The sequence below is a fragment of the Protopterus annectens genome, chromosome 4.part0 (genome assembly GCF_019279795.1).
Source record: "Protopterus annectens isolate FY-2018-M chromosome 4.part0, PAN1.0, whole genome shotgun sequence".
NCBI lineage: Eukaryota > Metazoa > Chordata > Ceratodontiformes > Protopteridae > Protopterus > Protopterus annectens.
Window position 1 is genome coordinate 1,841,428,491 of NC_056733.1, and position 13,525 is coordinate 1,841,442,015.

Below are 13,525 nucleotides of genomic sequence, written 5' to 3' on the forward strand. Positions count from 1 at the left end.
CTTTGAGTTAGTGCTTCTGGTGTTGCGGTTCATGTAGGTTACTGTGTGCAAGTGTGTTTTTGAGGGCTTTAGTATGTGTAAGTGTGTGTTCTGAGTGTGTTTGTGGGGGACTGTATTGTGGGGTGTGGGTTTGCCTTGTGTGTCTATTTGTGCGATTTCAGAGGTAGAATATTAAAGTAGGGGGTGTGTGGGGGTGCAGCCACTCACATGAGGGGTGTAGGGGGGCTTGCCCCCCTGCTCATACGTAGTGCAGGATGGTTTGTTTTGATGTGGTGGGTAGCAGTATGTCTGTGTGTGTGTGTGTGTGTGTGTGTGTGTGTGTGTGTGTGTGTGTGTGTGTGTGTGTGTGTTCTGTGTTTGTGTTAGTTTCGCGAGTTTGACTGTCGCAAATCTGAGTGTTTGGTAATGTGGAGTTTGGGAGTCTGGGCCCGGTACTGTGGGTGTCAGAACTGTATGCATTCAAGATTCCATAGGTATCCCGTATACAGCGATTGAAGTGTTCACACATGAGTATAACATGGACCATAGCAATCACACATTCCGCCACGACCAAACTATATGAACAATGGATATGGAGAGTATATGCCTATACACTATTACAAATATGTGCTATGGACATGAGCCAAAGAGGGTCAGTCACCAAAACAACTCCAATGACTGCAAATACCTATGACAGAAATACACAGACAACTTTCATGTAGCAGCACTTTATTACATTCCGATGTATTGCATAAAGTATTCAAGGACTAACATCATCTGCATGCTATACAGGAACCATTTAACAGTGCCGTAATGAATCAGCCTGCAATTACCATAGTATTAGTCCACTAAAGGATAGGTATTCAAATAGGGAAGGAACACTCACACATATCGAATATGTATAAAAGCAGTTCCTACACACCTGCATCTGCTATGTACACCCACCATCTCCCCTCACACCCAAACCAATTACAATACATACTGTAATAACATTACAAATCATTCACTCACTGTACGACATCTGCTGAAGCCTTAACATAACTTGTCAGAGACACACTAACATGGCCCTATGTGAAATAGTTGCTGTTATACAATGGAACAGCTGCTGATGTTACAGGGTTTGTTTGCACTAATCCCGTTTCAGAGAGTTGTATGTACATCAGGAAGTGTTACCAATTACTGATTGTCAGCACAGTATGATACGCATTTACACCAAACCAAAGATGTCTGGTGAGCACACTGTAAACCACCTAACATTATATGAATAGCCATGCAGTCTTGAGCTGCTCAAACATCCTTGCCAGACTGAAACATCTGCAGAAGTATCAGGTACAAACAAACCCTGCATAAGTAGCAATGTTCTGAAATATAACAGCTGCACTCACATGTAGAACATCTTCTAGGCATTACACACAATACACGGGAGTCATGAAGCTAATATATCTCTGTGTGTCTCCATATAGCTGTTGCAATACATCACAAACAACACATGCAGGCTGTCTTCCTCAAAAGTAAGGCAAAGGGACAACGCCCAAGTGGAGTACTCAATTATACACCACTGTTGCCGTGGTATTGGCTAATGGAGTAGCTGCACAGCTGATGTGCATGTAATTAACTACTTTGGAACACCAATTGGTGGTCAGGATAGCACATGTTACTGATATCTAACTATAAAAGGATGGCTTGTCACACATTCAAACCATCTGTATATACCAGCAGAACATTACAAAGAAGATTGAAACACAAACTGAAAAAGACTGAAATAACAGTCAACAACACCTCAAGTTACTAATAAGGTATGTAGAACACTCAGTATGTCTGTGTATGTAGTACCTGTTCTGTAATAATTAAAGAGTACGCAATACATATAGTGGAAACAGTTATCTTGTAGTGATGTATTGTTGAGCATAGTAATGCTTGTAGGATTTATGTGTGTACTGCTGTAGGTCACAAGGCAAACACCTCATACACCACAAGGGATGCTATATAAGGTCTTTGAACCCAGCAATTCCTCTCCAATCACTGTCAGTGGCAGGGTTGGTCCAACAAGTATGACATACTGAGTGTTCTGTATGGCTGAACAATGGTCTCTATATTCGTGGATGGCACCCTGTCGTGAATAGGGTTGCCACTTATGACTACCTGACAGGTGTGGTGATGTAATTATCACAGGATAGACAACTGTTCAGCTGCATCCCTTACACACAGTGTCCATTATGTTGACTACTGCCCAGGTGGTATTTCATGAGTACAGCGTTATTAACATAGGGGTGACAATGCAATATGTAGCTGTCAGTTTGTGGCCATATGTCACACACCTCACCCACAAAACCCCTTCTGTATGTTGACTGCAACATTCATTGAGTCAGGTATTGCTCCTAGGTCATAGTCATTCATATAGTTCAATAGGCAGATGCCTTCTGTGTTAGTCTGTGTGGTATAGACTACAATGAGGGGGGAGTACAATGAATTACTCTGTCTTAATGTAGCTGGCACTGGTGTGATGTGCCTGTATTATTCAGACACCTTCTGTAGTGTTGGTTCTGCCAGCAGTCCAGTTGCAAAATACTCCTGTGACATAGGAATGTACATCTAGTATACCGAGTGTAGCTAGAACACAGTATGGGTGATGATGTCCTATGACCTGGCAAGGTTATGATATGATGTGTGAAATCAACCTTACTGTCATCTACATCTGTACTGCTGACATCAAATAAGTTGATCAAGGTTCATGGCATTTCAGACCAGACTCAGCAGGGTAGTAGTGCAGTAAATCCCATTATCAGTGGTGTCTCCCCCTTTGTGGGTTGTGATAACTGTTGTTGTGCATCATTCAGTGTGTACACAGCCTGACATGATGCTATGTTTTACATGATGTTTATGTGGAGAGCAAATTGTTTTGCCATATGTGTATGATACAACCTGGGATGTGTACATGTCCCATGCAGCCTGAGTGCAGCTTGTACCTGCATAGTTGAGGTTACAGGGGCTGTGTAGTGTACATGGATATATGAATGTGTACCTGTTGGGGTGGGCAGTGTGTTTATGTTATCCAAGACTCTATCTGGATGAACAGGTGCTATTTCCATAGGTGCAGTGCATCTCATGCCATAATGTTGTGAAGCACAGCAGGTCTTGTTGTTGCCATTATGTTTTATGACACAGCTATGGAATCCTCTGTGGTTGGCCTCATAATATATGGCTGATTAGTTTCATGGTAGCTTTGTGTGGCATTATATGGTGTATCTGCATCTTACAGAGGCTGACCATAGGTCATCTTCCACTCATGTATGTTGACTTTAGCAACAGTTACTAACTTCAGTGGTACAGTTTAAGGCAGGGTACCACCGGTTTGCCTTCATGTCTGTGTTTGGTTGAATCCTGTTCCTGTTTCACTGGCACAATCACTGCACATATGTGAGTGCTTAAAGTGCATTTGTGTAAGACTCAGCATTTGCACATGCATTGTACATCTGCAAGGGTGCCATGACAGTCACCACCTCACTTGTAAGGAGCATAAAATTGGCTTTGAAGACTGATCATATATGGCATACTGTTAGTCCTGTTTGTGTGACTATGGTGATCAAGGTCATTGCTGTTGCTGACATCCAACATGCATTGAGCACAGGTGTTGGTACATGATGAGTCTTCCCAATTCATAATGGGATAGCTGAGTGGCCATGATTATGGTTTCCTGTCTCAAAACTGGTATTCCCCATTACAGCACAATGACAGTTGGGAATTCTGAGGCATGATGGATGATCTGTCACAAGGTGCATTTTGGATTAAACTTTGGCACAAAGGTAGTTGCTCAGCATAATGCATCTTATGTTGTGCAAGTGCAACTAGAGTGGGGGTGTACATATCCCTCAGGAAGTTGGACACACCTGTGGGCCATGTGTTCCAATAAAGGGTGATGGTCATGAGGTGAGGTATATGTTATAACATTGTCATATGGGTGTGCTCTCCAGAGCATTGAACCATAACTATCACTGCACAGATATGTTCTCCATGTTTCAGATTGCCGTAAGTGAGTCCATATTGAGTACCTGATTTGATTCATTGAGTATCAAGACCCACAGTTTATTTCTTGTCTGTCCCTGTTGCACCAGTGGACTTTCACTTGAACTTCACATGATGAGGGAACTATAGGGGAAGCACAGGCTGTTGCCAGCATCCAGATTCTCAGGGGTGACAGGTGCAGGCCCTGTCTGGCAAAGCATTATGGTCTGTCAACCATGTTATCCCAGGCAGAGAGATGCTGGATACTCTTTGAATTACACCAGTACATTACACGATTGTGGAATACAATCTTTGTCCCTGTACTGCTGCATCATTCTGGCCAATGGCAGAAAGTTACCCAGGACTTGGGACATACCTGCATGGGCTACAAGACCCGATGGTTCCTACATGTGTTTCTATGCAGTTAAGGCTACTGCATTACACGTCCTGCACAACAACATAGAATATGCCAGAGACATGTGTATAGTTCAAAAGGTGGTCTGAGTGTATGGGTATGTGGGTAATCATGGCAGACAGGTAGTTGACAGTATGTTTGCCCTCATATAGCTTGGTGTGTAGCATAGTGCTAGAGTTTGCATTCTCAAATGCATACTGTTGGCCATGTTTCTGGCCTCATGTTTTGAGGAGTGACACAATTATGCAAACTATGTCATACAGTCTTTGTATCCTGTTGTCTGTCTATTCCAACTTGGGAGGCCTCTTGCTTGGACAGAAACTTAGAGGCCTCTGTGGATGTTTGTGAATTCTGGTGGCATGTGCGTGTGTCCTTACTGTGTTCTGATAAGGGTATTTGTTGGTTGTTGTGATGGGATGCATGTGTTAACATACACCTCTTGACTGTCTAGTCCAGTCATGGGTGTAGAATGGACTGCCTCCAAGCTCACCCCTGTAGCTGCATCCCAGCTAATGTGTGGAGTATTGTGTTAGGCGGGTTTGGCAGTGTACATATCTTAGAGATTGCATTCCCCCAGGATGGCCACATACACAAACCTAACATTAGTAAACACCAGTAGCTGACTAGTGGACATACCTGTATGAGCATCCAGTACTACAAGTACCATGTACTGTATTTAGTTTACATACTGCTTATGCAGATGTTTTAGACAGTGATGCTCACAAGTACATATTTGTGTTATGGACGTGGCAACACTAGCTATTACAGGAACATGGTAGCTACCTTTTATAGCAGTCCCCCTCTGAGGGCCATATCACATCCGGATAGTTGAGTACTGATGATGCACGTGTCAACAGAACTGTATCCTTATCTGGGTATATGCTCACATACCCACCAGAACCATGAGCTCTGTTGGCCACAGACACCCACTCCCCACATAGAGTCAAATATCAATAGACTCTGCTGCCAATATTGACATGATCAGGATATGATCAGATAGTGTAAGCCATCACCAATGAAGCAGCTATTACACATGGGCAGTGGTTTCCTACATCTTACACTCCTACAGCAGATGTCACACTAGAGTTAAGGATGATATGCACCCTGTTTCATTACCAGTACTGTCCACATATTTCCAAGCAGCTGTTAGTCTGCCAATGAGAGTTTAGGCTACACAAACCTAAATGTTCAACCAGTGTGTCTCTACTGTCGATATCCACTCTATGTAGGTGTGCACATAGCCATTTGGCACAGCCCTGTAACAAGGGTCAGTACACATTTGCAGAACATGTACACATGCACAGCTGTCATTGCTTGCAAACAATACTAGAGAGGTGGATATTAGGCAATGTGGACCTTTATGCAAGGCTCAAATGACAAACCCACCACCGTATATAGCACAAGTAACCATAAACTGAGGGTAATGCTACTCAACGCCAGATGTCTGGACCTCACATTTCATGCACTTGATGCACTCCTCTGTATGGAAAACATTGATATCTGTGCAGTAACAGGAACCTGGTTTAAGGCTCCAGAGAGCACCACAGCACTACCAGGCTACTCATACCACAACTTTCGGCCACAGAACCCAGACCGAAATACAAATGGTGGAGGTGTATCCATGTTCATCAAGGATACTCACACCTCCAGGTTAGTGGTGCAGCACAATGCATCACAGATCATCCAAATGCAACTAACAATGGTCAAAACTGCATTCCAAATTGTATCTTGCTACAGATCGCCCACCATGACCCAGTTCCCATAATCTGCATTTTCCGGAGACACTGGGACATATGAAGGTCCTACCAAACACCCTAATACTGGGTGATTTCAACTACCCAAACATTAAATGGGAGAACTACTCAGGTACTAACTCCCTTGCCCAGCGCTTCCACAAATGTATACACTCAAACTTCTTGGATCAACTGGTCAACACCCCCACCAGAGGGAACAACATATTGGACCTAGTCATCACCAACATGGGCAACCAGTGTTTCACACCTGATGTCAACCCCTCACTGGTTAGATCAGGCCATGGGCTAATCACTCTGGATATTCACATTCCGCCCACAACCCCAAACAAGGAAATGAATGTGAAATACTTTTCCAAAGCAAACTTCACATTGCTTAAGATCGAGGTTAAAAGGTTCACAGCCACCACGACAATGGGCAATGCTGACCAGGATGCTGAAACCTATACAAAGGCACTCTATGATTATCTGCAGGAATGCATGGATTGTGCTATCCCAAGGCAAACCAATACTCACTCCTCCAAGAAAAGAAAACCAGTCTGGTGGACCCCTGCCATAAACAGGCTCTACGATAGAAGGTGGATACTAGTACAGATAAGAGCAAAATCCATAGAAGGAAAGACATACCTAATCAGTATCAGCAAGACACTACAGTCCCTCATAAATTCTTCCAAGGCTAGCTTTGAAAGAGATAATTCCAAGGACTCTAACGCTGACCACAAAGCATTCTTTAGCTATGTCAAGAACCTAAGTGGATACTCTCAGATCTGCTCTGAGTTGGTGCAGACTGGCAGACAATACACTGAATTGACTGATATTGCCAATATTTCGGCAGACAGGTTCAGTGCAAACTTTACACCCCTTTCACCCCTGAAAGGGCCCATAACCATACCAGAAGAATGTACCCCAGCAATCACCAACACACAGGTTAAAACAGCTCTATCCAAAGCTAAGAACACAGCCTCAATGGGACCAGATGGTGTCCCAGGCTGTGTCTTACAAGAGCTCCAAAATGAATTAAGCCCTCACCTAAACACACTGTTCAAACACAGCTTTTCTACATGCTACATAGCCACAGAGTGGCACACAGCAACAGTTATCACACTCCACAAAGGTGGTGCCACAACAGACTCCAGGGACTATTGCCCTATAAGCTTGACTAGCCTGGTCTGCAAGGCCATGGAGCACATCATCATGGATCTCATTCACAGAGACATTGGGTACCACCAAACCTTTGACCCCACCCAGTTTGGCTTTGTTAAGGGCAGACCATGCCTCCTAAACCTGGAGGACTTCTTTGAGACAGTTACTAAGGCATTAGATGAGGATAAGGAGGTCCACACAGCCTACCTTGACCTCGCAAAGGCTTTCAACACCATTCCCCATTCTGGTATTATAGACATACCCATCAAACTGAACATTGACGCCTACATCACGAGATGGTTTGCAAAGTGGCTCACGGACAGAACCCACACAGTGAGAGTTGCAGACCCTAGGTCTGACTGTAAACCAGTTACAAGTGGCTTCCCCCAGGACTCAGTCCTAGGACCCGTCATGTTTGGTATATACTACTCTGAGGTACAGGCAAGCACAGGAGGACTTTGGCTGAAAATGTTTGCAGACGACTGCAAACTAGGGGCCATAATTGATTCCCCAGCTGATACAGACATCCTCCAGAAGGGTCTCACTGAGATGGATGCTTGCTGTCAATATCATGGCCTCAAGCTGAATACCAAAAAGTGCATAGTCATCCCCTTTGGAAAAAACTAATTACCCGCGGACTACCACATTGGTGGTAGTCCCCTACATACAGAAAAAGTAATAAGGGATCTGGGAACCCAAGTAGATAGCAATTTCTCCTTTAATAACCATATTACCAAGGTGGTTAGAATATCCTTCTACGTGGCCCCCCAATCTCAAATGGGTTCGCATCCAGAACAAAGTAGGCCATTGTGCCTCTCTACTCATTACATATTAGACCCATTAAAGAATACAACACCTAATTTGGGATGTACCTTACAAGACAACTGCAACAGCTTGAAAGACCACAAAAGTACCACACTAAGAGGATTACTGACCTCAAAGAAATGACCTGTGCAGCCCAACTAAAGAAACTCCAGCTGCACTCAGTTGCATACCGCGTACTCAGAGGTGATCTCTGCTTGACATACAAGGCCCATGTCCAGCCCAGTATTGCTGGATATGCTCCACCTAAACAAAAGCCCCTGAGAGCCACATGCTCTAGGGATATAAACCTAACCACAACAATAACTAGGACATGCTGGAGGGATAAATTCCTGACCCAGAGACTCCCCATGCTTTGGAACATGATTCCAATGTACATCAGGCAGGGCCCCTCACTAGCACTTTTCAAGAGGAACCTTGACAGGTGGATGGGAGACAGACATGTACCCTGGGGATCACTGCAGCAGCTCTGCTGGACAGAGATGCAGGGAACTAATGGCTCCACTATTCAGAGGCACAGGGAACTAACCTAAGGGGGTGAGCAGAAGCCAACACACTCTAGCTAGGCTTATAAATGCCCTTGGGCAGACAGCCTAGCACCTACCTATGAACCTATGAACCTATTACATGTCTTATGTGCATGGATAGTTAACTAGCTCTTCCATTTTACTTTGCTATCATGCTGATAAACTGTTGGATGATTACAAGTCATATGTATCCTGTTATTGTGTATTGTAAATGCCAATAGACATAACTAATGTTTGCCTAACATAACAGTAACGCTATGTAAAATGCAATACATATCTGCCAACAATACCATACATTACACAGTTATTAGCACAATATCCCACAATGCAAATCATAATTGCACAGTAGGCCCACCTTCGACATGTTATTCTCAGTAATACACCCATATATATGCCTACTGTTACAATATATCAACATATACTATCCCCTGTTATAGCACATACTTGTTGGACCTACCCTGCCACTGACAGTGGTTGGAGAGGAATTGCTGAGTTCAAAGCCCTTATATAGCATCCCTTGTGGTGTATGAGGTGTTTGCCTTGTGACCTACAGCAGTACACACATAAATCCTACATGCATTACTATGCTCAGCAATACATTACTACAAGATAACTGTTTCCACTATATGCATTGCGTACACTTTAATTACTACAGAACAGGTACTACATACACAGACATACTGAGTGTTCTACATACCTTATTAGTAACTCGAGGTGTTGTTGACTGTTACTTCAATCTTTTTCAGTTTGTGTTTCAATCTTCTTTGTAATGTTCTGCTGATATATACAGATGGTTTGAATGTGTGACAAGCCATCCTTTTATAGTTAGATATCAGTAACATGTGCTATCCTGACCACCAAGTGGTGTTCCAAAGTAGTTAATTACATGCACATCAGCTGTGCAGCTACTCCATTAGCCAATACCATGGCAACAGTGGTGTATAATTGAGTACTCCACTTGGGCATTGTCCCTTTGCCTTACTTTCGAGGAAGACAGCCTGCATGTGTTGTTTGTGATGTATTGCAACAGCTATATGGAGACACACTAGCACTCTTCAAAAGAAACCTTGACAGGTGGATGGGAGACAGACATGTACCCTGGGGATCACTGCAGTGGCTCTGCTGGACAGAGACATAGGGAACTAATGGCTCCACTATTCAGAGGCACAGGGAACTAACCTAAGGGGGTGGGCAGAAGCCAACACACTCTAGCTAGGCTTATAAATGCCCTTGGGCAGACAACCTAGTACCTACCTATGAACCTGTGAACCTATTACATGTCTTATGTGCATGGATAGTTAACTAGCTCTTCCATTTTACTTTGCTATCATGCTGATAAACTGTCGGATGATTACAAGTCATATGTATTCGGTTATTGTGTATTGTAAATGCCAATAGACATAACTAATGTTTGCCTAACCTAACAGTAATGCTATGTAAAATGTAATACATATCTGCCAACAATACCATACATTACACAGTTATTGGCACACTATCCCACAATGCAAATCATAATTGCACAGTAGGCCCACCTTCGACATGTTATTCTCAGTAATACACCCATATATATGCCTACTGTTACAATATATCAACATATACTATCCCCTGTTATAGCACATACATGTTGGACCTACCCTGCCACTGACAGTGGTTGGAGAGGAATTGCTGAGTTCAAAGCCCTTATATACTATCCCCTGTGGTGTATGAGGTGTTTGCCTTGTGACCTACAGCAGTACACACATAAATCCTACAAGCATTACTATGCTCAGCAATACATCACTACAAGATAACTGTTTCCACTATATGCATTGCGTACACTTTAATTACTACAAAACAGGTACTACATACACAGACATACTGAGTGTTCTACATACCTTATGTGTTGTTTCCACCAATATAAAGACCATACTTCAGCCATACTCAACACTCAAGTGACCCATATCAGATCACATATTTCCTTTAAGGGGTATAGGCCATGTTCAGATGGCCTACACCAGCCTTCCCAATCCCCATCTCCACTATGTGGCATGATGCCTACCCTGAATAAAGCCATGTCCAACCCAGTGATGTTGACATGCTACACCTACACATCCTGTTCTCAAACACATACTTCATGGACATCCACCTTCCTAGTACAAGGATCACCACATGCTGGACAGATCCTTGTCCCATACACGTTACATACTCCTGCCATACTATGCATCCCTGTCCAGCAAAGCTGCACATTGCCCCTCTTTCAGACATGGTGTGATGACCGCATGGTAAATATATCATTAACCCTGTGGATCAATTATGTGGCACTGCTTGACCTGGCCCCAGAAACCTGCCTGTTGGCTACAGCTAGGTAACCTTTCATTCTAGGCTCATACATGGCCCAGGGCATATAGCGTACTAGTTGACTTTGACCGTACATGCTATAGTTGATAGCCAACCCTGCAAATACCATCAGGCTAGCCAGTGTCCCATGTGCATCACATGTGCCACACAGGTGATACATGGCAGGATGTTGAACTGCTGTACAGTGCCATGTAGATGTATATGGCAAAACACATACATGTAAAACCTTCTGTGAGCAAGTCTGAAGGGTCACAGGTCATGTCCGTTAAGGCAGTGTAAGTCTTTATATGTGACATATACACAGCATCAAGGTCGACTGCGTTACTGTGGACACATCCAGGCATGTGCTGATAGGTAAGAACACCAGTACAGGCAAACAGACATGCCCACATCAAGACAGCATCCACATGGAGTATGAGCAATGTCATCAGGTGACACACACACATATATGGTGATAATATCCAATCACCATTGAGTGTCAAATGTGTGTGACACAAACATGCCAGTGGTGTCAGTGGCATGTAGATTTGCAAAGACAACTATTTAATCGTAATAAATGTGATACACATGTATGTTCAGCTGTACCTCTGTACGTCTCTGTGAGTTACTGTGACCTGTCTCCATCATTATGTCTTGCAGTTATGCCTCATGCAAGGCTACCACCTTATACCCACTTGGAGAATGAGGTCCTCATCCCATACCTACTTGATAATCATCATGTACTGTTCAGCCATGTGCCACAGGATGCACAGCAGCAGGATGCCCTGTGGCAGGAACTTCGCAGGAGTGTTAATGATGTGGGTGGCCACAACCCCACATACCAGCAGGTGCGCAGACAATGTACAGACCTAATGGGCAAAACAGCGTGCGAATGCAATTGCCAGGGAACAAGGTGCAACAGGTGGTGGGCCTCCAACCCAGCCCCCACTCACACATACCATGGAGCTACTGGCCAACCTGGGGACACCTGCAGAACAACATCCACAAGCCTTAGCTGATATCGAGTGGGGGGTGTCTCTCAACCACTGAGCCAGGAGTTGTCTGGCAAGTCACTACTGCACATATAACAACTATATTTCATATAGTTACATGTGTCACTGTACAATATGTAATGTAGCATCATATGCAAGGCATGTATACACACATGCCGCATACTATAGTATGCTACTCTGTGTATGCACACATGTGCATACTCCATAGTATAGTCTATTGTACTGGTGTATGTGTTAACATGCACATTGCACCCTGTAGCTATCATACAGGCATGGATAATGATCATACAGCTGTGAAACTCCTATTTAGGTACCTATGGCATTCCGCTGCAACAGCAGCCCATTGCAGGTGAGACTGTTATTATTTATCAGGCATGTTAATGCATAGATCTATCTGCTATGTGGCCATTTACCACATGTACACATAATGTATGGTCCTGTCACAATAATTAGGTCGGACCTGCAATGCATCACAATGGCTACCCATGTGCAATACTTGCAAACTATGTGAAACACTGACATGAAACCTCAAAAACTGTCATTGTCAGATATGTGGACAACTGTGCATACAATGGTGGAGGTGTTGCTCGCTGTAGCGACATGTACTACAGATCAGAACTACACATGTGGGGAATACAAACAGTACTACACAGTGAGCTGGAGTATGGCCAGCCCGCAGGATTAACCGGTGTGGATTATACCCCTGATATGAATGTCACCCAATGTTATGTGCTATCTGACATGTCCATGACATCTAGTGGGCTGGCTGCAACACTGCCTAACTATCCTGAAAAACATATCCCGCATACCAAACATACCACCCTTTGTCTGCATAACCCTGTCGACAGTGGAGCATACAACATCTATGGGTGTATGTCATATGGGACAACACAGATATGTGAAATAGATGCCCATCACAACCATTTGGCCAACACATGTTCACATATGGCCATGGAGGATGGCCAGAGACATGAAGCAACACACACAGTAGACGTGATATGCATGTGGGTACACCCTGTTGTACATTGGCGCCACATGGTCCAACTATGGCCTTTGTGTAATGGTTAAATTGCAGATGTGGAATACTAGACTAGACATCCTACAGGCCTGTGCACATCTTGTGTAGGCATGACATCAATCCACCACTTAAGATGTGTTGAACATCTTGAGTGTGTCACGTCATGACAGCAGTCACCTATACAGTATCCACATACATACACAGACAACCACATCAGGCCACAGATATAGTACATTCCCCTTGATGGTGTCAGACATCACTGTCATCCTTGCTCCTCATGTGTGTGTGTGGTACACAGATGTCATGTGGGACATGGTGTACCCACGAGTTTGCCATGTCCGACCATAGTTGCCAGGCAGCAGCAATATGGTTGCAGATGTGCAGGGATGTCATCCGTATTCCCTTCAGTGACCTGTGTCACACATTACACATTATGGCTTAGTGTGTATACACCTCAGTGACATGGGTCACATTCCACAGTATATATGTATTGTATCTGAACACAGTCATGGCTATTAACTGTGTCTGTAACTCACACT